Raw genomic sequence first — 26,021 nt, 5'->3', positions numbered from 1 at the left:
TACCTTAAAATAATGCAGTTTCCACTGAGAAAGACAAGGATGGCCACCATGTTTTTATTTTTACAAAGCAGCTGCGGGCAGTCACATGACTTCGGCAGGCCAATAGAAAATAATAGGAAAAAAAACATGAACATGTCACAATTTGAGAGGCCTTATTGAGGCCTTATTGTGAAATGAATACAATTTGTACTGTGGACCAATGTTGCTATTTCACATTTTGATGTGAGAATGGGTTGGAGACCATTAAGCTTCTCTCTTTGACGCTTTTCGAAAGCTATTACTGTTTTAAATGGAAAATACTGTAAAATGAAAAACCTTATGCACCGTTTAGGATTTTTACTGGGATTGTGTGTATTAGGGTACAGCTTTTTGTGCTTCTTTGACTTGTGGACAGGGTGATGGGAGGTTACAAAAGTGCATGTCAGTCCAGGACATGAAAATTACAACAATTCAGCAAAAAGGCTAGGCTGACCAGCAGGCACGGAGCCATATCACTCATGTTCCCTCATGTACGACAGAAGGGACACAGTGCCCTTTCTGCCACCTGAGTGATACAATAATGACTGCACAGTATGGCGGTGTAAGTGTGTATGTGCCCGTACTGTATGTGTGAGGGTACTCTTTATGTGCACAGATATTGTTAACATGCTTACATATGTGGGAACACGCTACGCTCTGCAGAACAAGAGGATTCATGTTTCCTCTGATGAGCAGCACAGTCAGTTGATTAGGCTTTGTTTTGGTAATACGGTGTCGTTCTGCCTCTGGCCTGTGAGTTCTAGCTGAACACAGGGGCATCTGTATCCACATCCCTTGAGTAGTCAGAACATGTACTTGGTATTCCTGATAGCACCGGGCTGGCTAACTGAGCTTCCCGGGCAGATCTGTAAAACCCACTTCTGTGGCGACACAGTTGAGTAGCAACAGAGGGGGGAAAAAAAAAAAAAGTAACAGCAGCCATGGATAGGACATGTGTGAGCTGAATGAGTTGCATGGTTGTGGCAGGGAGAGAATAATTGGTCCAATTTATGTTTTGCGGATTTATGGCAAAGCTGTCATTCTTTCTTTACAGGCTATTATGGTTTTTTAGGGGGATTTGTCGTTGATGTGTCAGGATTGAAACCGATCTACAAATGAGTGTCACTGAATGGAAATGAGATCTGCATATGAGTGCAAATATGCAAACTGAAGTAGTCATAATATTTTTATTAAATTATTTCAAAGTAAAACGCCCAAATAGACAGGAATGGAACATTGGCCACCTCCAGGACATTGGACTGTGTGATCGTTTCCGCTGCATATGGATTCCCACTTTTTCCTACCCTGCACAGTCTTAGTAGCTTCTAGTTTGACAGATTAATGGGGTCTCCATGTGAAACATGAGTCAAGAGCAAATACTTGTAACTGCCAGACAAATATGATATGAAATAATATATAATTCCTGCAGTTTTAGTGTGCTGATCGGTATCAGTACATCCATCATGTCTGATAGTTTCAAATGCTGATGTAAAAGATTCTGCACGCATGCGCATAAATATTAATGCTGAAGTGGTTTGCTTTTGAATACATGTGTTCAAATGCACGGAAATGTGACAAGTGCTCATTTTTGGAGGACAGAAAAATCTGACAAAATGCCTTTACTGAAGACAGATGAGACACTTCCATGAAACGTGTTATTTCTAAGTGGAAGTGTATCAAGGACCCCATCCTGCTAGTTGGAGCACAAGAAGGAGAATCAGTGGTATGGTTTATGTTAAGACGTAGGGTCCTTTTTCCTTCGACAATGGATTAATTGGTTATTGAATTACTACAGCCTCAAATTGTCATCACATCCATATAGTGGACTTTTTATTGACTCCTATGCATTTCTTCAGACCAAGTATTGCCATCTGATAGAATAAATGATAATTGTGTTATTTTTGATAAACTTCTTTTAGGGCTTTCTTTATATTTTGGCCTGAACATCAGACATTTCGACTGAAAATCGCCCCTGTCCATTTTGTTTTAAGAAACATTTGGGAGCTTGTATTGCACACACAGCAAGTGAGCGAGTTGCCCGCCTCCGCTTGACAAATTGTCTTGGGACTAGTCCGGACAATTCAGAGGCCGCAAGCATAATTTTTCTCAACTTGTAGATCTTGTATTTTGTTTTAAAATAACAAAATACTGAATTTTTTTTGTGCTCGGGGAAAAGGGAAATAACAAATACCCGGTGGTATTGGGTAGTTGAAAGTTATTAACAAAAGTAAGTTGTATTAATAAGGCAACTAAAAACAAAACAAGTACTACTAAACAACAGTGTCGACAAGGCACAGAGGCACAAGAGCAGTGCAGGTTTCTGGATGAGCTCTGGTTTGCTGGCTCCTTATAATCCAGAACTGCCTCCTCCTCATTGGTGGATTGGCCGTTGACTCCTCCCAGCAGCAATGAGCCTCATCCAGCTCAGGTGGCAGCAATCAGGTCCAGCTGCAGGGCAACCTGCGAACTCTCACACACACACACACACACACACACACACGCATATCACATCATTTTTCAATAGTTAAACCATGGATCTATTAATAAAATCTGGATGGGAGATCAAAAATGGCCGCCCATTCATTAATTTCAATGCATTTTGCTCAGCCAGCGCATACGCCGAAAAAGTTCCTGACTTCCGGGTTTACTTCCGCGTTATGCGGCCCATAGAGCATGCACAGTTGAGTCACCTCCCATGATGCTCTGGGGCCTCCCATCATGCCCCGGGGCAATGACGCGAATATTAATATAATATGTATTAATATAATATATTAATTAATGTATATTATTACATGTATAGTATTACATATATTATTAATGTATGAATATAATATAATTACATAATATATATTAATATAATACATCCGTGGAATGCAAGGACACGGCTGTGACGTCAGCCGTGACGTCACGCCCAGAAAGAGACTTTTCTTTGACTTTTCTGGCCGTTATAAAACATTTTTGACGGATATAAGGTCCATGACTTAAAAATATAGAATGCAAAGATTAGTAATTGCCGGTGATTACAGCTGGAGTCCTGTGAACAGTTTTAGAGGCTTCTCTTTTACTATTTTTTAAAGTTAAATTCAGAATAGTTTAAATGTTTTAAAATCGGTCAGCCGACCTTAACCCTAGTCCTAACCATTGCTATTATTATTGTTAAACTCTGCCTCATGTCCTTAAATGGTTAGCCATCTTCAAATCAAACTTTATTTATAAAGCACCTTTCATACATAAAATGCAACACAAAGTGCTTTACATAAAACAAATAAACATAAAATGTATTAATGCCCTGCCCCCCTCCCCCCTCCCCCCTCCCCTCACACACACACAGACAGACACAAGCACACCACAATTCACCCAAGTTACACACACAGACACACACACAGACACACGGTGTAGACATGGCTGAGCACAGAGGATCCAGGTGAGGAAATGGTAACAGGGAGCCGTCCACGCCAGGAAGTCTCATAGCCCGCAGCTACAAGGGACGGATAGAGGAGTCCACACCACAGCGGTGAAGCCGTGCGGCAGAGCTCCACAACCATCCAGGCCAGAACCATCCCCAGGACGACCCCCTGCAGGCAAGAGTCACTCCCAGCATGGAGGCTCCCCATGAGGAAACACTGGAGCTAAAAGCTACAAGAAAGCAGGATAAGACACACTAAAAGAGTTTAAAAACTAAAAACTAAAAGAATAAGACAATAGAATGTTTAAAACGACTAAAACATTTAGATATAACATTGATATAAAACAATGAAAATAAAATATGATAAAACAGGATAAACTAAAAATTAATATAAACAGAGTAGTAAGATCCAATAAAAATAGGGGTGAGCATAAAAAATGTAAAAGAGTTAAATGAGTCAGTTAAAAGCCTGATTAAAGAGATGGGTCTTGAGCCTCTTTTTAAAAACATCAACAGTCTCTGCGGCCCTGAGGTTCTCCGGGAGGCTGTTCCACAATCGGGGACCATAATAACTGAATGCCGCCTCCCCGTGTGTCCTGGTTCTGACTCTTGGTATGGTTAAAAGGCACCGGAGGACCTCAGGGTCCGCGAGGGTCGATAGGGTAAAAGTAGTGCAGACAAATAAGAAGGCCCAAGACCATTAAGACTCTTAAAAACTAGTAAAAGAACCTTAAAATCTTACCCGACTCCCTGAGCAACGGATAAACCTTTGGCAATGGTGCAGGAACATGATGACTCGTGTAGGAGCATCCAAGAGCCGACGTTCAAAACAACCAAGCTTTGTTTCACTGATTAGTTGGATGCCTATCCAGTGGGGTCCCGTTACAACTGAGCTCGTTGGGCTACAACATAAAAAGGAGTCAACAAATCAGCATTTTAGCATTTTGAAGCCTGAAAACCCCCAGTGCCAAAAACACCATGGCAAACATCAGCCAGATTGGTGTTCCCTGGTGTGACCCATGCCGAGGAAGTAATACCCATACCCTCACAGGTGCAGCCATGAAGCAATAACTCCCATGCATCAAACTCCTGCACTGTTGCAGCAAATCTGCAGGGATGCAGGGGGGTGTAACAGTTTCTTCAGCATCCTTTAGCACTATCACCTGGAACTCAAAGTTGTTTTTAAAGATTACCGACTACATTATTGTTTGGAATAAGAACGGCAACATGATGGCTGGCCAGGCTGGTGGCATCTCAGCTGTAGTGTTCCTCAACCCTGAAATAAACTGCACACATCATAATAAACTCTCACATAATCACTTTCAAAACCAAATAGCAATAAACTTTATTGTAAACCCTGTGGAAATGTAATACCTTTTTTAATTTGTTTTGAAATATGGTCCAATTTACATAAAAATTACCAAAGTGATAAAAAATAAAAATACAATTAAACACTTTAACTTTTATATTACTAAAGAAAGCTTAAACCCAGACTTTATTTTTCCCTCTTGTCAACTTCCTTTCATTTATTAATAGGCACACATTTGTGCGTTTCAGGCCTGGTAAAGGTAAAGCTTTTACCACTTTGTGATGTTGTTGTTCCTTCTCACAACACTTAAAAGATATTCTAGCACTGAGGCAAGTATTTCAGGTGTATTTTTGTCTCATTCCTCCTGAAAACACATTTTAAGGTGTGAAACAGCAGAGAGAGTTGTTCTTGTTGCTATTTTCCTTTTCAAAAGTCACTGATTCCAGCGGTGCATTTTGTAACGGAGAATGTTTACCAGCGTGTTGCATCAGGACTTCTTGTAACAAACACCCCACAATCTGACTGAACTGAAGATACCAGTTTATATATATATATATATATATATATATATATATATATATATATATACATATATATATATATATATATATATATATATATATTTTTTTTTTTTTTTATTTATACTTTTTTTTTTTTTTTATATATTTTTATCCCAGATTTTTTACCCATTTTCACCCAGTGCTCCTACCTTAGTCAGGGCATTGTCATCCTCTACCAACCTCGGGAGGGCCCTGCACTGAGCTCAAGTCTCCTTCTTCTGGCGCCCTGGCTGGCCAGAGGGGGCATGTATATCCCAGGACTGTTGCATGTTTTTGTGAGGGTAGCTCACATTAGCTACCCAAGGGAAAACGGGGAGAACACGCAAATTCCATACAGAAAGGCCCTTTCAACAACCCCACCCAGGGTGTGGCCGCAGCGCCGCAGCGCCGCAGCGGGAATTGAACCCAGGACCTTCTTGCTGTGAGACGGCTGCACTACCAGCTGCACCACCGTGCCCCCATTGATAAAGAGTTTAAGCTGATAGACAGTGCCAGGCTTTTTCTGTTATGTTCTTCTTTTCATAATGTAACAAAGGTTTTCAATAGGTGACAATTTCTTTGACTAGAAAGATTAGTGCAGGATGTTGCCTTTGTCTTGCTGAAATCAGCAGAGCCTTTCATGAAAAAAGGACTATCAAGGACATTTTCTCAAAAGGATACAACATCCACAATTCAAAATTATGATATTGGTTTAATTTTACTGTCTCTGCTTTCACATTGTAAAACTGACTTTCATAATAAAATTAATCTAGATATCAGAGTATTTTGTTCTGATTAACATTTTATTCAAAACAATTTTTATATCTTCATGGAATTACTAGTCAACCTAAATCAATTTTAGACACTGGTTTTCAGAGGGGGCAGATTCCCAGCCTGTTCCGACTACATGACTTGATCTTTTTGTCATCTGGAGTGCTGAATTCATTTGGCTGTATACCTACATGACAGATCAGCAGCAGAGGGTCGCATATTGCACGATTTGACAGTGAGTCAGTCATGCAACTGATTTCCTGCCAAATGCTGCCAAAATATTTGAATCAAAGAACAAATATCCAAATATTCACCTATGTTTTAATTAATTTCAGATCACACTACATCACCAAACAAAAACAGAACTGACACATCTGTGCATCAGATACAAGGAACATTTTGTTTTTAATCCAAGAGTCATCACTGCAATGAAAATGTTTTCAGTGGCTGCATAAACACTTCATAGCATGCGAGTTTCAGGATTTTAGAATATTAACATACTATTCCATGCCCCCTGCACAAAATGATCTGGCCACAGCCCACTTGACAGGCACCTACATGTAACCATCCTGGGATATATGTGTGCATGAAAGCTGTGGGAGACAATCCCAAAACTGTAGATAACTGTCGAAGTGGAAACACAGAACTTAATAACTGGTCTCCAAAGCCTGTGAACGGTAAATTGCAAGATTCACATTGAATTTCTCACCTTCATCCACACACTCCTTGCATCGTTTGCCTTGATATCCCTCTGCACCCAGTGCTCAGAGGAAACTCAGAGGAGTTTATTTTTTCCAAAAAAAAAGATGAATACAGGGTGCAGAGGTGAGTCATGGGAAAGAGACAATGAAAAGAAAGAGTTCACAGAGAAGGTCACTGCAACACACTGCACACCTTTAAAAGAGCATCCCTGCATCTCATGGGGGAAACTACAAATGCATTTTCAGTAGATATATTTATACATTTTTGTTCTCCTTCAAAAGGCACACAAACACAAGCTTGATTGCTTCTGCTCTCTGTTAACGTTTTTCACTCTCTGGATGAAGCATGTTCTATCATTCCCCCGGGTAGCTCTGTGATAACTAGATTAATTCTGGACACCCTGCTCTTGAGTTCCTTCCAACATACTGTATCTCCCTTCTCTCTTTTTCATCAGTGACCTTTCCTTTGCCGACTGCACCACTGTTATCTCAGCAGTGACTACAGATCATCCTTGGTTACACCTCCTGCCCTTTAATTTTGTAATATGTTGTATTTAAGCATGTTTTTTCTCTCTCTTTTTTTTTTTTTTGCTGACGTGCCATAATGTCAAGATTTAAGGACTGCAAGGTGGTTAGAGGGGAAGAAGCAGATGGAGGCGGACTGTGTGAGTGACTCCAGGAAATTAAAACTGTCTTTATTACCACTAACTCAGATCCTCTGCCACTCACCCTTTACGCGCACACACACGTACACACAAATGCACAACATTTAACCACTACCACTACAATACAGCCAAGTGTGGCAGCTCCCAGAGCCCTGAGAAAGAGGAAATGTCAGGATTATATGAAAGCACGAGCTTTAATGAGATGATAATGGCGTCTCCCATGCTGACGAGTTGACAGAAGGATGAACAGGCCTCTGGGATGTTGCTGTCAATAACCTGCTGAAGCAGATAAAATGACATTACAGTCAATTAGCTCTTGAGCTCGTGCTGATGCATTCTGCAGCGCCACATTTGGTAACACAGCACTTTAACCCCAACAGATCCCGATGACATTTTGCTTTTTCTGTCATGAACGCCACTAAAACATATTTTACAGTCTGTAAACAAATGATAAAGAGACACATTTTAAAATTATTTACAAGGGTGCTGTCAGCTCTGTTATTATCCTTGATACAGAACTTTAACTTTGTGTCACGGTTGTCTCTTTAATAAGAGAAATGAATAAATAAAGAGAAGCTGACTCAAAACAACATCAATACAATGATTGCAACAACTCAATATCCTGTACTTTATTTTCTTCCAAGGCGCTCTCTTAAAAGTTGTTGGAAAAATTTCTTTTTCTAAAGGAACTAGTCTGTCGCACAAACTGTTCTTGTTCATATAAAAAAGGGGGGGTGAAAAATCATGTCTTTCACCCCAAATGTAGTCGGTTTCATCTCCCCTGCTCCCCTCTCCCTTTCCGTGCGCTCCCTCCGCTCCCTCCGTGCGCTCCAATCACCATCTGGGAAAGCCTGATAAGCTCGGAGGCAGACACCTGCATTTGAGCGTTGAGTTGAAGAGCTGCCCCAAGACAGCCGGTGGGTTAACCCAACCAGCGTGCAACCTTTCAAGCGAGGAGGTTAAGACCTGGCGCACGGTTCAATCGCCACCTGTTTGTTTTGTTCACATTGTCTATATGCATCTTTGTTCACGTATATTTAATACCCTTTTCGTGAATCCATATTTTCACAACCAAAATATATTTGAAGGATCAATCCAGAGTTTAACAAAAACCCGGGGTCTATCAGGAAATGAACAGGAGTGTCAACTTTCTTCAGAGACCAAAATGATACGAATGGAAACAGCGTTAAGCGAGAAGAGATATGCGTTTGGAGCAAAAGAAATTGTTGTTTTAGACCTCTCAAAAATGTAAAATGTAAGTTCAATGCAGCCAAAATGTGGTAAGTTTAACTTTGTAGGGGTGGAAAAAGATGTTCGGTTGCTGCCATCTTGTTATGAGTCAGTACGACTTGACTAACCAAAGTTGTCCAGGAACGTTCCTGGCCATAGAACTGGATTAGCACTTACGTATTTATCACAAAATACAGTTTACAAGTGTTCAAAACAGAGGCTGCGAACTCTTTAAGTTAAGTTGTGTAACATCGGTCCTCGACTTTTAGAGATATCTTACAGATTCAGACCAATGCAGATATTTATGACTAGATGTCAGCAACTGGATGAAGATGCCAGTACAAGGTGTCCTTTTTTAACACTTTACAGTCATATAAATGTTAAAATTACCTCGGTTTGTCTGTAAAGACCGTATTCATACTTTCACTTAAGTCAGAAGCTCAAAATAGTCGCTCCTTTAATATTGCCCCAAAAGCTCACATCAATTACCAGTTTGCTCCAAAACATGTTCGGGTCTCTCTCAACACTACGATTCATATCATTCTGATTCCTGATGAACGTTACGCTGTGTACCACCTAATAATTGAACTGAGGTTGTGTTTACTTCACAATGTTGGTTCAAACAAGGTTTTTGTCAAACCAGTTTCTCTTAAGAAGTCTGAGCATATGTTTAACCCTGCAGGTGAGGGACATTATGAAGTTACTCTCCCCAAAGGCCAAAGCTCATATTTAAACCCAAACATTAACGCTGGAGCTCAATTGTCACTGGCTGGAGTGAACGCGTCCAAGCTGTTAGTCATAACCCGCTTCGCTGCAATCCTGCACTGAATGGATTTCATTGTATTTCATTCAAGTCTCAGTAAAGTCCAGCACAATAAATGATTTCAGCATGTTTCCACCTGTGCCTATGTGCATTAAATGTTTTCTAGGCGTTTATATTCATTTCATTGTGGCCATCGTTCTGATTAACATGTACCCTATTAAGTACCCTAGCTCTCTTTTTGCTGTTTAGCTTTAATGCTTATGACATTTTAGTTGTATCTAAATATAATGTGAAAGCTGCTGTGTGGACATAGCAGCAGGGAGTACATGTCTCACCTGAGGGGATTTTAGGTGTTGCTTTCTGCTCCTTTGACCTTTTCTTGCACATTTTCCCCTTCTTGGAGTTGTTTTCCTATTTAATTTATAAAAAAAAAACAAAAAACAACATAATACACACAAAAAAAACAACATTTAAAAAGACCCTGACACGTGCACGACAATATCCTTCACTCACAAAAACGGACACGAGAAGATATGTTACACTCCTCTTTCCATTTTTTCTGCTTTACACATATTTTAGTTTCAATTTTCAAACACCTTTTGGCAACACAACTTTATACAATTTCTGCACGTTTAAGTATTAAAGTGAGTATGTCACTTTCTGTGGGTCTTGCAGAGGCAAACGTGCAAAGTGAAGATCAGGCAGCACATACTATATCTATTTTTTTAGCCTCGACTTTCTGCTGGCCCACGGATCAACATTCCTATAGGGAATAGATCTAATAGCCAGTTTGCCTTGTTTGTGAGGTGGTGTGGAACTTAATAAGATTGTCTCGTAGGCAGCATTTTTCAGCTGTAGTCAGCCTTCAGAGTTTGATATTCAACTGGCGAGCCATAAAATGGACCCCATTGCAGCCGGGATTTGTGTCCAAGACAACATACAAAACACAGTAACTGTATTATTGTTGTAAAAATGTCCTTAATGTGTCTCTTTAGCCTCCTCTTTCATGTTGTATGTCAACAAGAGGACATGTCTACTATAATGTCTCTTTTCCTTGCATGTCTATAGGCGCCCTGAGGGGTTGTGCTAACTGCTCTGTGAAATCAGGAGTGCCCGGCATGATTTCACAGGACTGCAGCTGCATTATTCGTTTGCCGCTGTGTTTATGCGCAGCGGCACTACCTCCCACTGGAAATGTGATAGCTAAATAGTCATACAAAGTGATCCATAACGTTACCGATTCAGGCGGTGACTTTAATTTAAAGTGCTGTGAGCCGCATTATATCTCTAATCACAGACAGGTCTGTCCACTCATGCCTTTGAAAAGCCTTCTTTGCTACTTTGTGGTGTTAGCTGCATCAAAATCACATCGAGACATTCCTGCAGAGAACTATTGATCCTGCTGAATATTTTTTTTTTCTCTTCATTGACACATTGTTCCTCTATCCACATCTTTATTCTCCCAGCAAGCACATTAGAAGCAATTGTGCTACAACATTTAAAAACATTTTCCTTCGCTTTAGCCCAGAAATGTTAACACATCTCTTGTTGACACCTCCTTTATCTCACTTCCTTGAATGGACTGTGTTCCAAAAAGTGAGGACTGAGCATCCCAGAGGAATTTTTAAAGAATCTGGACCGTTCTTCTCGGACACTCATCGCTGTGTGGATGTGGAAGGAAGGAGCGACGGATACAAAGCAACACGGTAAGCTGAAGTCTATGTGATCTCATGCAATGCAGGATGAGTGTGGTAAAAGGTTTGCAGGGGCAGATAGCAGATAAAGGTCAGGGAGAAAGGGATTTGCCATCCATTCCTGGGGATTTCATAAGTAGACTACTATCAAAATGTGCTCCGTAACTCTGAAATCTTGGGTTTAGTCTAGGATATCAAAGGTCCAATAAGCACAGAAAATTGGTTGGTTCAACTCTGCAGAGAGCGATAATGTTTGAGCTGATTGTTTGAAGACTGAACTGAAGGCGGGACAATGTCCTCTTTTCATTTGGATACCCCCGCCCCCCCAACATTTTTTTTAATACAAGCAAGTTAGAGTTTAGGAGGATGAAATGTTTCACATATATGTATCAAATCAAATTCCAGGATGATAGTGCATTCATGGCAGCTTGTTGGAAAAGTTCTTTCATTACTAATGAAATAACTAACTTTTTTTTCTTCTTCTGCTGGTTTGGATGCTGAGGATGCTTGAGGAATTTCTACCAGTAATTCTCTCTCTCTTTCATATCAGTTTTTGCGTAACCATGACAACGGGAAAGCGGTTTTCATGTGGGAGCAGCTGATTGAGCTTTTCAAAGCCTTTCCTAGTAATGCCCAGATTAAGATCACAAACCCAGTTGGGAACAAGACAGAGCAAAGAGGAAGAAGTTAAACTCTAATTCCCTCTATTTTCTTACTGAATGAGACATTACAGGCAAATGAAATGGTTTGTAGCACTGATGAGAACACATTGTGAATAACAAGGAAGAGGAAAAGTGTGTATGAGCGAAACATGAATGTGGGATTAGAAACAATGCAGTTATATAGAGACTGCAGGCAGAACAGCGAGGATAAAGGAGGGTAGTACTTGTTAAGAACAGTTTGGTTTTACCCTGAACATGTCACTGTGAAGGAGCATCGCATTACCTCGTATATGGATCTGTGAGTTCCCATCCGTGTTGTCAGCTGTGTTACCTGTCAACGCAGTTGTTGCAGAGCGGTTGTGTTATGGAGGAGTGATTTGACGGGAGCCAATACCCACAGAAATGAAACTCACATCCTGCAAGAACATTTTTCCAAAAGCCACCTGAAAAACAAATTCCCTGATCTCATGAAACAGAAACAGAACCATTTTGATCTTGATTCCCAACAGAGTGTGTGAAGTAAACTAGTAATATCACGTAGTCTGAAGTAATGGACTCGTAATGCACGACTCGGATATAAGTAAAAGTTCAAGCCATTTATTTAAAAAAAAATTGAAATATTCAGGCCAACATTTTCGTAGAAAATCCAAATTGACTGGTATATAATAAGGGTCACCATCACAAGATAACAGGCAGATGTAATCCAAGAAATGACAGGCATCCCATCAAGTTCGGGACAGAAATGAGCTCAAACAGGAAACATGAGAACTATCAAGGCTGGAATGCTGGAACGCCACAAGGGAACAATACGATCTGGCAACTAACAGAGGGAAAGACGTGAGTATATATGCACAAACCACAGAGGGGAGACGATTGCACAGGTGTAGCACATTAGGCTGGGGTGTGATGACACACTGAAGGAAGGCATAGTCAGACTAGAGAGTGCAAACACCTGAAATTAGAAAAACAAGGTGAATGGAGCAGAAAATAAGAATCAAAGCTGAGAAAAAGATAAACATGACCCCATGAGCAGGGGGCGAGGCATGACAAGTATAAGCTCATTAACAGCTTCCCTACAGGCAAACACGGCGGTGGTGTCTTCATTCTGAAAGGGAGATTAGTCAGGATAGAGGGGAAATGAAAGCAGAAATTATAGAGCTATTGTGGATGAAATGACATGCCAGAGCACTTGGCGTCTGAAGCTGGAATAAAGACAGTCACCTGAAGAATTCCACCAAGACGACAGCAGAAGTTGGCTATGGATAATTTGCCCAAAGGTGGGCCTGGATTTAAACCCGACGGAGCATCTCTGAAGAGTCCTGAACATGGCTGTGAGTCGTGCAGGAGCGTACACCAAGATGGTACAACTATTGCCAAAGTAACCCGAGGTTGCTATTACTGACAAACATCATTTGAAATGTCCACAATGGAATACCTCAGCCTGAATATCTCAGCTTTAAAAGCTTAACAACAGACTCCACAATCATGTTCTCCAATTTCATTTCGCATTCAATCATGTTAACTGATGAATAAAAACATAACTGGACCCTTTTTCTTCCATTTTATGAGGATTCTCAGCCATAAAATGTTGAAACTCAGAATGAGAAAATCTTGTCCCATTCAGCTACCAGTGGATCTAACTGGGAGATTATTCTTTTTTTTATCTATATTTTATCCCTGATTTTTTTTCCCCCATTTACATCACCCAGTGCTTTACCTACAGTAAGTGACAGTCCTGGGCATTGCCATCCTCTACCAACCCCGGGAGGGCCCTACACTGAGCTCAGGTCTCCTGAGGCCGCTTCTTTTCACCAGACAGGGTGGGGTTTCTCTGGCCGGACGTACTGTAGCACGTGGAAGGATTACATTATTCCGGCCGGATCCTCCCCACCCCATCTGGCGGCCCGGCTCGCCAGAGGGGGCATGTATAGCCCAGGACTGTGTGCATGTTTTTGTGAGGGTAGCAAATACATCCACTGTGGCAGGGTGGAGGAGCTGCAGCCACTCAGGTGATGGGTCACAGGTGTGGCCCATCAACCTCTCCACCCTGCCCTTTCAGATATAGAAATAAGGGACGCCCTGATTTCAGCAGCGCAGGAGCCAAAAAAAAAGCCCCAAAACTTCTAAACTGAATAAAAATGTGTTTATTTTATATGAAAAAACTAAATGCTTTGATTTAAAGTTTAAAGTGCTTTAATAGCATTGAACCTGCATGACTGTACAGACAGACAACCATACTAGCAACTGAAATATCCTCCTATGCTATGTATGTCACATCAGCCCAGATGTATAATATAGCCTACAGGTGAAGAATATGGTGTAAAAGTTAATTTATTTCAATAATTCAACTAGAATATGGTGTAAAAGTTAATTTATTTCAATAATTCAACTAGAATATGGTGTAAAAGTTAATTTATTTCAATAATTCAACTAGAATATGGTGTAAAAGTTAATTTATTTCAATAATTCAACTAGAATATGGTGTAAAAGTTAATTTATTTCAATAATTAAACTAGAATATGGTGTAAAAGTTAATTTATTTCAATAATTCAACTAGAATATGGTGTAAAAGTTAACTTATTTCAATAATTCAACTAGAATATGGTGTAAAAGTTAATTTATTTCAATAATTCAACTAGAATATGGTGTAAAAGTTAATTTATTTCAATAATTCAACTAGAATATGGTGTAAAAGTTAATTTATTTCAATAATTCAACTAGAATATGGTGTAAAAGTTAATTTATTTCAATAATTAAACTAGAATATGGTGTAAAAGTTAATTTATTTCAATAATTCAACTAGAATATGGTGTAAAAGTTAACTTATTTCAATAATTCAACTAGAATATGGTGTAAAAGTTAATTTATTTCAATAATTCAACTAGAATATGGTGTAAAAGTTAATTTATTTCAATAATTCAACTAGAATATGGTGTAAAAGTTAATTTATTTCAATAATTCAACTAGAATATGGTGTAAAGGTTCATTTATTTCAATAATTCAACTAGAATATGGTGTAAAGGTTCATTTATTTCAATAATTCAACTAGAATATGGTGTAAAAGTTAATGAAAATACGGTACGAATCGCGTCCCGTATTAGTTCAATACGGGACGCAACATTTTTTTCTCAAATAAAGGACAATTCCGTATTTTACGGGACGGGTGGCAACCCTACCTGCCAGCCCTGATAAGGCATGGCTGGACAGCAGCAAGGGGGCTGCGGAGAAAGTGCTTGGGCACGTGTGAGAGTGGTTGGTGACAATAAAGGGTTCTGCACGAAAACTCCCGTGTCCTCTCTATCCTGTCGGGATGGAGAAGGGAGGCACGGAGCGGGACCTGGAAGCACTCGCCCAGGCCATGGCGGACATTGCAGCCCTGCTCCAGGGCCAGGGGGAGCAGCAGTTGGCGGGCGCTGGAAGCGCTGGTGGCCGCGGAGCGACCCACCCCTGCGCCACGCTTGAGGTTCGCCCCAGCAGCGCGGGAGGAGCTGGCGGCGCCGCAGCCGAGAGGCCGGGAGGCAGAAGCTGCGGGCCGCCAAGCGACGGCTCCCGAGGCGGCGGGACCCGCGGAGCGGCCCACCCCGGCACCACGCCTGAGGTTCGCCGCGGCAGCACTGGTGGCGCTGCAGCCAACCGGCCGGGAGGCAGTGGCTGCAGGCCGCCAGGCGACGGCTCCTGAGGCGGAGGCGGCGGTGGAAACAAATTTAATTTTGTTAGTATGTCTAAATTAGCTATGTTTATCCTTTTTTGACAAATCGGACTGTCTACTAAAATTGAAGGGCAATAACGAAAAGAAGAAGAACTGAATTAATTTTGTGAAGAGCGATCTGAAGGGCCATAAACCCAGTCAGATACTCAGATTTGTGCTTGGTGGATTGAAGTCAATAACCTTGCACCATAAATTATCTTTTTAAAGTGGTGACACTACACCTTGATTTTGTTCAGAGCTATGTTGATGAGGAGTCAAGGATAACCACCCACAACCACCAGTTTTTTTTTATCCTGGTAGTCTATCAAACTTTTCAGAGAGCTGAGATTCAGAGATTTGCTGCTGCTCCCCTTTTATACAACCCGTATAACACTCTTCCTTTCCCACCAATGAACTGACTGTAACTTCAGGCGCATTACAGCAGGACACACCTGCCATTAGAATATAAGTTGCATAATATAATAATGTTGATGAAATAGTTGGTACCGGAAGGTAACTTAAATTTTACTTTCTGAAGTATTTGACATACAGTATAAACACCTTGGTTACAAACAGACTATGCTCTTTGTGCTGCATTTGTGAGGTTCATTTGATCTGATGCAAGATCTGTCACTCAGTTGCCTCAGCAGATGTTCTCCAAGCATCTCACAGGGCGGAATATAGTTTATTCTTTAATGTTTTTGACCCTGAATTTCATATACATAGTGATGGTGATAATTATTCACATTTGTCTGGGTGGTTAATATGTTGTAACACACTAAGAATGCATATTCATTCATGTTTCTGCTGAATATAATGCAAAATTAGATGAATCAAGATAGTGGCAGGCATATTGCCAAATGTGCTGCATCTATGAGGCATATATCTGGACAATCGCAGCACAATTGATGAGCAAATTCTTTCTTATCCAAGTGGCACATGTGGTTAAGTAATGTTTGACGCTAGATATTGGCATCACCTGCAAGATTTATGCAGCATTCTTGTGCATGTGACTTATGTGTACTGTAAGACTAGATAACCGGGGTTAGAGCTTGGATGCAGGATAATGAACATGGACAAAAGGAAGATGGATCACATTAATCTGTGCAGCAGGACCCCTTCCCCAGCCATTCTTCTTACAGTGAGAACTGCAGTTGTGAAGCTGACACCGCAGCCTTCCTATTTGATGAGCAATCAGTATATCCTCGCCTGAGTTTGTATCATGATGATCCATTCATTTCCGTGGTGTAATTATGTGTATAACGCTGCTCATTTGGAAAACATTGAACTCATCAATCTTTTTGCACCCATTTTCTAACTCGACCCATTGAGTGAATCCTGGGGGGGACACCAAAACCGCACTTAATAGTCCTCATTCCGTATACAGCCTCTATTACACGCAGTACTTTAGATCTCATTAGAAAAGCTTCAAGATCCTTTGTGCCTTTTTTTTCTTTTCTAATCCAAACAGTTCTTACTGTTCAAGGAGAGAGTTACAATAACAGGCGAAAATTCCCTTGTCACCTCGCCCTGTGGCAGCTGCGCCCTGGATAAACAAACACGCGTCGCTGCACATCAGTCAGCCAGTTGGGGGCCGGGGCTTGATTAAAAAGCTCCCTACACTGTACCTCCATGGCCTCGCTCCTGCGAGAGCCCAGATAAATAAATTAATGAATAGCTCTTGTTGAACTAATGGAGGGCTGGGATGGTTGTCTCAACAGCTGCCACACTGTATTGTGTTGAGTTTATGTGATTGAGTGGTGAGAGGAGCACACTTCGCCACACTGTAAATCAGTGGAGTCCTGATTAGCACTTAAGCAGATGATTACCAGCAGAGCTTGTCTATCCTCTGCTGCTCTGGTCCCAGGACTCAGCAAGATTGCTAATGTTGCACCCTGCAATCAGAGATTTGGAAAATGAGCAAGAACGCGTGTGACAAATGGACACAGAGGGGGGATTCAGCATGGAAAGGTTGTCAAAAGCTGCAGATACTATACATTTAACAATTTTGATTTTATGGAAGACATTAGCCAAGAGTGTTGAAATGTCGCCCAACCAGACCATACTATGTCAGAAAGCTTTGCAAGACTTTTATGATTATCAAAGGCACAAAGCCTGGAAAGAAAACCTTGGTTCTTTAAAAACATATCAGTTATTAAGCTTTTAGTTCATTTGACACTGAATAACTTTTGTTGCACCTTGAAAAATATATACATTGTTATCACAGTGATTCACTGAGGCCACATTTACACATAGCCGGGTATTTACAAAAACTGATATTCCCCCCTCTACGTTTTGAAAAATATCATAATTTACACGAACCCGCATAAATACGCTGTTAAGGGCCGCCAAACCTACAGGCAGCAGTGTAACGAGAAGCATAAAGTCATGCTAGCCAATCGGAATCCTGGAAAAAAATGTCAAAAAATTACACGAGTAACTTCCAGTTACTTCCTAGATGGAACGAGAGTCTTTCGTTTGGAGTGACAGAGAAGTGGAGTTACTTTTAAAGGAGCTTGAGGCCGGATTGTGGCAGGATTTATGAAAAAAATCTGTATACATTTTAAGTTTTCTAGTAATAATGTCAGATGAAGCGTTTCAAACCCAAAAGAATGAGCCCTCTAGTGTATCTCTCCTTTGCCTTGAACAGGCTGTGTGCTGAAAAATGTGCTGCAATTCGGTCCCGAATTTCCCGCGCTGGGCTGCGGATGTGACGTCACATGACGCTGCATGCGCGTTCTCCCCGTTCTCCCGTGCCAGCTTCACTGTTGGATGCAGTACCCCCAATGGCCGTCGTGGTGAAGGGTGGCGCTAGAGAGTCTCATTTCTTAAAAGGAGCCTCAAGCTCCTTTAAGTGTGACGTTAGAATATAAAACAAGTAAAATACAAGAAAATATTGTAAACACAGGTCGCACACATGACGCTGGTGACGTTCCTGTCGCATAATGTGATGTTCTGAAGCCTTAATGTCCGTTTCCCTCTGTTTACAAGCAAACGTGAAGACGGAGTTTTTGCAGTTCTCCACTTTGGCCGGAGTTTTCAGAAATTATCGTTTTTGGGGACTTTGAGCTTCGTTTTCGTGTAAACGAACGGCCAACACGCATGAAAACACCACCATTTTTGCTACGTGTAAACGGGGCCTCAGTAAACCATTTGGTCTGAAAATGAAATGAAATGAAATGAACGCATGAAAAGCTTTATTGTCGCTGGGCCAGCGTCCCAGCACAGTGAAATTACTGCCAGTACAACCCATCAAGACAACAGAAAAATAAAGACAAAACCGATGACAACATACTGTAGACATGGGTCAACTGGTGTAATCAGTTGAGAAAGGGTGACACTGGGATGGGGGAGGGGAAAAAAAGGCATCTTGTATAAATACACAGTGTGAAAGTGCAAAAATATCACCTCAGCACAGAAAGCAACATACTCATAACAAATTTAACATCAACATAATGAAGACTTGCACATGTGTGTGGGGGTGGGTCGTTCTAGGGGCGGGGGGGATCCCGACACAGTACACCCAAGTGAGCACCGCGGCCCGTGGCGCGGCTCTCCAACCTGTTGACTGTGTTGGGGGGGGATAAGAGGGGAGCCGGGGAAGACGTTGACTTTGAAGGGAGGTGTATTTATCATTGTGTGTGTGTGAGCGGGAAGTCTGTGAACTTTGCCCCAGAGCCACTCCTCAGCTACTCTTGAAAAGTGGGAAAAGAAATGTTGAAGAAGAATAGCTGAAAATAGATTTTCTATACCTGCTTAATCCTATACAGGATCACAGGGCGGTCTGCTGGAGCCTATCACAGATCATTGCAGGGGTGCACCCTGAACACGTCTCCACTCCATCACAGGGCCACATATATAGACCAACAACCCCACACACTCACACAAAGGCAATTTAAAATTACCAGTCAACCAAAAAGACATGTTTTTAAACCCTGGAGGACATGTAAACTCCACACAGAAAGACTTTTGCCAGGTGTGGGATTCAAACTGGGAACATTCTTGCTGTGAGGCAATAGTACCAGCCACTAAGGCACCATGCTGCACATCATGATGTGTTGTAAACAAATATGCATACAATTGCATAAAATGGTGAGGTCCTTGTGGGAAAATGTACAATTTGCAAATGACTGTCAGGTGTACTTTGCATCCTAGAATGCAATGAAAAAAAAACAAACAAAAAAAAACTAAACAATGGACATCTACTGTGGAAGCAGGTCACAGGAGTCAAACGGCCAGATCCTGCTTTACAAAACTACAAGTCAGTCTTGAGTCGATGGCATGATAGCTACTGTATGACCCAGGTGAACTAAAATATGGTGACACAGCTCTTAAGAGGGGGCCCAAACAAGTCAGTATCCAAAACAAAAAGCAAAACCAAGTCCAGAAACAGGCAAAAATCCATCAATCTTTCAACATATTAAGCTGACCGAAGCCCTTCATAACATTAAAATAAAGAAACGTAAATAAAGAAAAATAAAGTAAGTCAGATCAAAGATAACCAAAAGATGGTGAGAAAAAGCACAAGTTAATCTAATTTGGAAAGGAAGATTAAGGAAAAGCAAGAAGAGACCGTTGCTAGATACCCAAAACCAAATGACGGTACAAATGGACCAAAACTATTGTATTTCAGCTAAAATTATTGTATGCTACAATAACCACTGATGAGAAATGAGTGTGCTGATGCTGTGAGGTGGGGGGCTGAGGAGTCATGTCTTTGTGCTATAGGAGGTAAAAAACAATGAATCTGCTGAATCAATTCCAAATCAAACTATTAGTGAATAACAGTCATTAAGAAATACTCAAAAAATACACTTTTTGAGAGGCATTAGGAAATCATTGTATACTTCAAACTATTGATTGTACAGAAGTCGGAATTATCGTACAAATACAATAATTATCGTACATCTGGCAACACTGGAAGACAGCAGTTGACATGCAGAAGACAAGAGAGGCGGAGAGTTAAATCTGCAGAGATAAACTAGACACAGGTGCAGCTGGAGACGCATGATGGGAGGTGGAAGTTTAGACATCTAAACCAATGGGAGATGTCATTGTTTCAAAATAAAACGGGAAATGAACAAAAATTATAAAGATATTGTGGTGAAATTATACTCTAACGACCAGCAAGAAAACGTTCAGGTTTACCCTCGGGCAAATATTAATAAATTCTTCTCAGAGAAATAAAACCTGAGTCAGTTTCTGAGCACCTGAGGGGACTTAAAGAGTAGGTTTTGGCTGTTTTTAATTAACCTTCAATAAAATTTGATTTACAATTAAGAATTTTGAGGCAGATTTGATTTTAAATTTAATGCTACAACAATAAATTGCTTAGCCTCCTTAAATGATGAAGGAGAAGCATGGAGATAATGGATCTTGTTGGATTTTTTTCTCCATTTAATTCAGCTTGGAGGATGGTCCAAGATTCAGCTCTTTATTGCTCTCCCTCTTGGGTGTAGGCTTCCAGGGATGCACACTTGGGTCCCTCATTGTCCTGTGTCCACTCTTCCCTGGTGGTTGTCCTTGCTAAATTGACTTTGGAGTCAACACGACCCTGCAGGCTCCAGCTAAGCATTGTTCCCCCAGTATCTCACTTTCTTTTGCTTTTAATTTCTTCTTTTTCCATTCACTTTTCACTTGAATCATTTTTATTTTAGTTTTGTTCATTTTCTTAAATAAATGCATGATGTTTTGAATCATGATTTTTTTTTAAAAAAGGTCACTACTGACCAAAATAATCATGATAATGACTGTATTATCATAATCAAGCAACTGTGACATCACAGTGTGTTTATTTATGTATGAACCTGATGAGGACGTTGATGCGGCCCATTTAGATAAAGCTTGTGAACTCCCTGATGATGCTTCATGGTGTTGGAAAATATACTCCAGGTCTACTGTATTTTGACAAAATTACATCAGATCCCACAGAGAAAATGAGCTGGGAAGGAAGGCAAACACAAGAATGTCACAGAGCTCAATCAGGCTCCAAAATAAAACTGCCAAATTAATTTTGTTAGCACACTACAGTTTTTTTATGCAAACAATGAAAGACACACTTTGAAATTGATTACAGGAGTTTTGGTTAGAGAAGTTGAGCCAGTTAGCTTCCACATATATATTATACAGATTTGGCCACCTGAATGTTTCTAAACTTTCATGCAAACAAAAAGATGCACTTCTAAAAGGGTTCCAAGGTGATTGAACTGCATAGAAATGCATCCAGTCTGCATAGCTGCACAACTGTGCAGTGCATGGACATTCTCTCGTTAATTCTATCCTTCAAGGAATCTCTCCTTAGTGCTTTTTACAGTGTACTGTAGCAGGACATATTGTTGTAGGGATGCCAGGGCCATCATCATGGGAAGCTCGACCTTGTTTTCTCTAAACACTGCGGTGAGTATTATTATTATGCTGTTATTCTTCCAATATTAGTGTCTTTTCAAACTGCATTTTGAATAGCAAAATGTGTCACGGATGTGGTGGATAGGACCCAGATGCAGGAGACAGTAGTTCCAAAAATAGTGATTTATTAAGGATTGCAAAAAAAAAAAAAAAAAGAGCTTAAACATGACCAAAATGACAAAAACCTGACATGGCACATGGGGGGAGGAAACAGTACGGACCAGCAGGGAGCAAAGGAAAGACAATACATACACAGAAGGGTTGACAAGACACAGATGCCCACGCTCCGGGGAAATGGGAACAAGGGAAGTCGATACGTACATGAAACACAAAGACGCAGGTTTAAAAAAAAAAATCACTTTTTACACCATGGGCCAGAAAAAGCAACGGAATTATCTTGGGAGCTCAGAGAGAAAATTATAGATTAGTGCGTTAAAGGTAAAGGCTATAAGACCGTCTCCAAGCCCCATAATGCTCTGGGATGTGGCTGCTAGACGCTTTAACTCCAGCTTGATCATAAGGATGATGCAGATGGGAGACGAAAAGTCAAGGAAATCCAAAGAAATTCAAGCTAAACTCCAAGGTCAAGGTATGGCTGATCGTGACATCAGTTGCCTTTTGAATAACAATGGGCCCAAATGAAAAAACAGACACAGAGGGTTATGTTTTGGGGGATGCTTTGCTGCACTTGAAGGGGATAGGAGCTTGATTTTATGTATGGAACAATCAAATCTCTAGATTCTTAGGTAAATCTGGGGTGAAACATAGTACCAACTGTAATGAAGCACAGCCTCCGTCCGGTCCGAGACTCAGGACAAATTCATGGGTCCTGCATAAATAAATAATGCATAAATGACCCAGAACACACAACTGCAGTTGGAGAATGCTCTGCTTGGAGAAGACCTCTTCAAGCAACATTTTTCTTCACTCTATTCTCTTAAATATTCATATACATATATGTCATTATTGCTGTTATTCACAACAGTCTCCATGTAAAAGTATTCTTTCAAGAAACTGTACTCCACACCATTCCCCTGTTTTGTGTTTGCTAAAATAATATATTATAATCTGGAGTAACAGTCGCATGAACTCAAAGACCAATGGTTTCCCAGCAGAGCGTTGCGTTGTCACTAGATCATCAGTGTTATATTCTCTCTCGGTGAGGTAGCTTTCAGGCTGCCGCGAAACGTCAGAAACAGAGCGGGTTTGGTTGCTTTAGAAATATTCAACATGAACAATAAACAAGGTAATAAATAAATCATCTTTCTTAGAAGACTTTCATTTGTTGGTGTTTACATTAAACTCGCCACGTCTGTCCCTGAGCTTAAGAGCGGGAGAGCTGAGAAATCGCTGCTATGGCAACAGCACAGAGCTCTGATCGGCAGAACAGTCAGCGTTGAGCTCCTGGACTTCAGGGAGGAACAGGACTAAATGAAGATTCATATTTGAGATAATCTGAGTTTGTGTGTGTGTGTGTACTTCTTTAAACATATTTACTATTTCCGTCTGATTAGTGAGTTAATACGCACAGTCATGCTGTGGGGTAACAGCGTGGACTGAACGTTCTCTTGCTTTCAGTTTCTGAGAACCACTTGTGCACTTCAGACCATGCCAGCACTGGCAGTCCCAGACACCTGCCGCCTGCTAAACATCAAGGTCAAAGCGGAACAGCGTGTCGCTGAGTCAGATCACCCCGCTGTACCACTGGGAAGCTAATGACCTCGTGTAACTCCCTTCCCCTTCATGATACAGATGCATGTGCAAGTACACGGTGTATAAGTGCATGTACTGGGAACAATCAAGACACAACCGATGCATTATTCAGACAGTTCTGTATGTAAACATCTTATTATTTTAACTGGATGGCATTTTCTGATTTGTTGGGCTAATTTAAGCCTTGGATGGAATCACCCTGTAAACATTTCCAGGAGGGGGTATTTCATTTTCAGGATAAATACTTCTCTCATTGGTAATAATATCTCCAAGAGGGTAATAGGATCACAAATCAGCTGCATATGCACATAAAAATGAAGACTTTGAAGTAGCGCAAAATGGTAGAGAAGAAATAAATGTGGGCAATATGCCGTGACGGCCTCGAGCTTCAGCTGAACTGGTTTTGAACTGCAGACTCATAAAATTATAGTATATCAAGTCACCATCATGTTCATTCTCTATCAGAAGTTTTACTAAAACGTCGTACAAGGACTGCAGAGTTTGTTGTGTGTCCTGATCTAGCCTTACATCATCTACTGTACACGCTGCTGCACCAGCTGAAACAGAATTCCCAGCTGGGTAGCCAGTACAGTGGGTTTTATGCCCAACTGAGGAAGTCTCAGTATTGTTTTCCCAGTGGGAAAAAGCCACCTCATAGCTGCATCGATTTGTACCGGAGCTCAACTGAGCAGATCGTAGCATAGAGTTCCATAATTGATTACTGATAGACTGAAGCACCAGTGGAGCCTCTTCATCCAACTGTGACGTTCCACTCTTTCTACCACTCGCACTGAAAACAAGAGGAGAGGAAAGGGCTGGCTGTTTGGTGGATTTGGTGTGTGTGTGTGTCTGTTTATGCATAGCAGGTGTATCTGTGTGTATATCTGTGTGTGCATGGCAGAGGCAGAAAGAAACACCTGAATCCAAATCACATTTACTGTTGCAATCGAATGAGCATAAGCGGATTTCATAGAATGTTTAACAGCAAACTGCGGCGGCAAAGAATAACTTTTCTGCAGAAAGAGCGAAAACAACTCAGCTCTGTGATCTCGGGACAAGCGAATGAATGAGATCTGAAGGGGAAGCTTTTCTCAGCCTCAAAAATATAATTTCCTACATGAATTTTGGGAGTCAATTTTCTTCCCGGCAGCCGTGAGACCAGTCACATGATGAAAGCCAGAGAGAGAGTTTGTGTGTTCGAATCACATCAGCATGTGCCTGCACATCCAAAGAGATTAGTTAGTTAGTTAATCATGCTTTGTGATTCTCCAGCCTCAACATAATTTTCCCATTTTTTGTGATTATCGAGGAACACTCACCAGTGGATCTCCCAACGTGACACCGCGAGATCATGTTGCTTAACACAACAGAGAGAATGAACATTTGTTGAATAGAAAACACATTATGAGACATTTCTAATATGCGTCACTAAAGTTTAATTCCATTTCCACTTAATAGTCAGTGATAAAGACAGCAGGGGTGAACAGTACTTTGCCAGAGGAGACTGTTGTGGAAATTTTATAAATTGCACAAAGTAAAGTACAGATCCTTAACAAAACTACAACACCGGTGAGCTCGAGATTACCAAAGTCTATTTTTAACTGATGCGCATCAGGAGAGTCAACATGCAGCACGCAGGCTGGACGAGTCGAGTCTGAGGGCAACATGTTGTTTGTCTTCTTTTATATGGGAATGGGTAAGACCTGATAGACCGTTGAAACACTGGTCATTCAATGGAAATTTGTGAAATTGTGCATGAAAGACAGGAGACCTAACATTATTCATTCAATGCAAATTGTGGCCTCCTGCATCCGACACATAGGTGCTAGTTCTCTTAGAGAAATGCATACAGTACAAAATAGATAACACCAACACCTTTCATCTGCATCCACATCCTCCATATCCCCCCACTATCAGTTCCCCTCTCACAGCTGACCCACAGCCGGCGCCCCGGACCCGGGTACCCCCGCAGCCGGCACCCGGACCCGGGTACCCCCGCAGCCGGCGCCCCGGACCCGGGTACCCCCGCAGCCGGCGCCCCGGACCCGGGTACCCCCGCAGCCGGCGCCTCGGACCCGGGTACCCCCGGAGCCATGTCAAGTTCCAGAGCCCCGTCAAGTTCCAGAGCCCCGTCAAGTTCCAGAGCCCCGTCAAGTTCCCGAGTCCCGTCAAGTTCCCGAGCCCCGTCAAGTCCCCGAGCCCCGTCAAGTCCACGAGCCCCGTCAAGTCCCCGAGCCCAGCCAAGTCCCCGAGCCCAGCCAAGAGTCCCCGTCACGCTCCCCGCCAAGACCCAGGCCCAGGCCTCGGGGACGCCCCCCCGAGCTCTCTCACCGGCCTGCCCGGCCTCGAGGACGGCCCCCGGAACGCTCTCGCTGGTCTGCTCGTCCCGAGGGCGGCCCCCAGAGCTTTGGCCGTGTGTGGCTTGTGGCAGTGTTTAATAAAGTTCCCTGTGAGTAA

The sequence above is a fragment of the Cololabis saira genome, chromosome 18, assembly GCF_033807715.1.
Source record: "Cololabis saira isolate AMF1-May2022 chromosome 18, fColSai1.1, whole genome shotgun sequence".
NCBI classification, from domain to species: Eukaryota; Metazoa; Chordata; class Actinopteri; order Beloniformes; family Belonidae; genus Cololabis; species Cololabis saira.
This window is presented reverse-complemented; position numbering follows the sequence as displayed.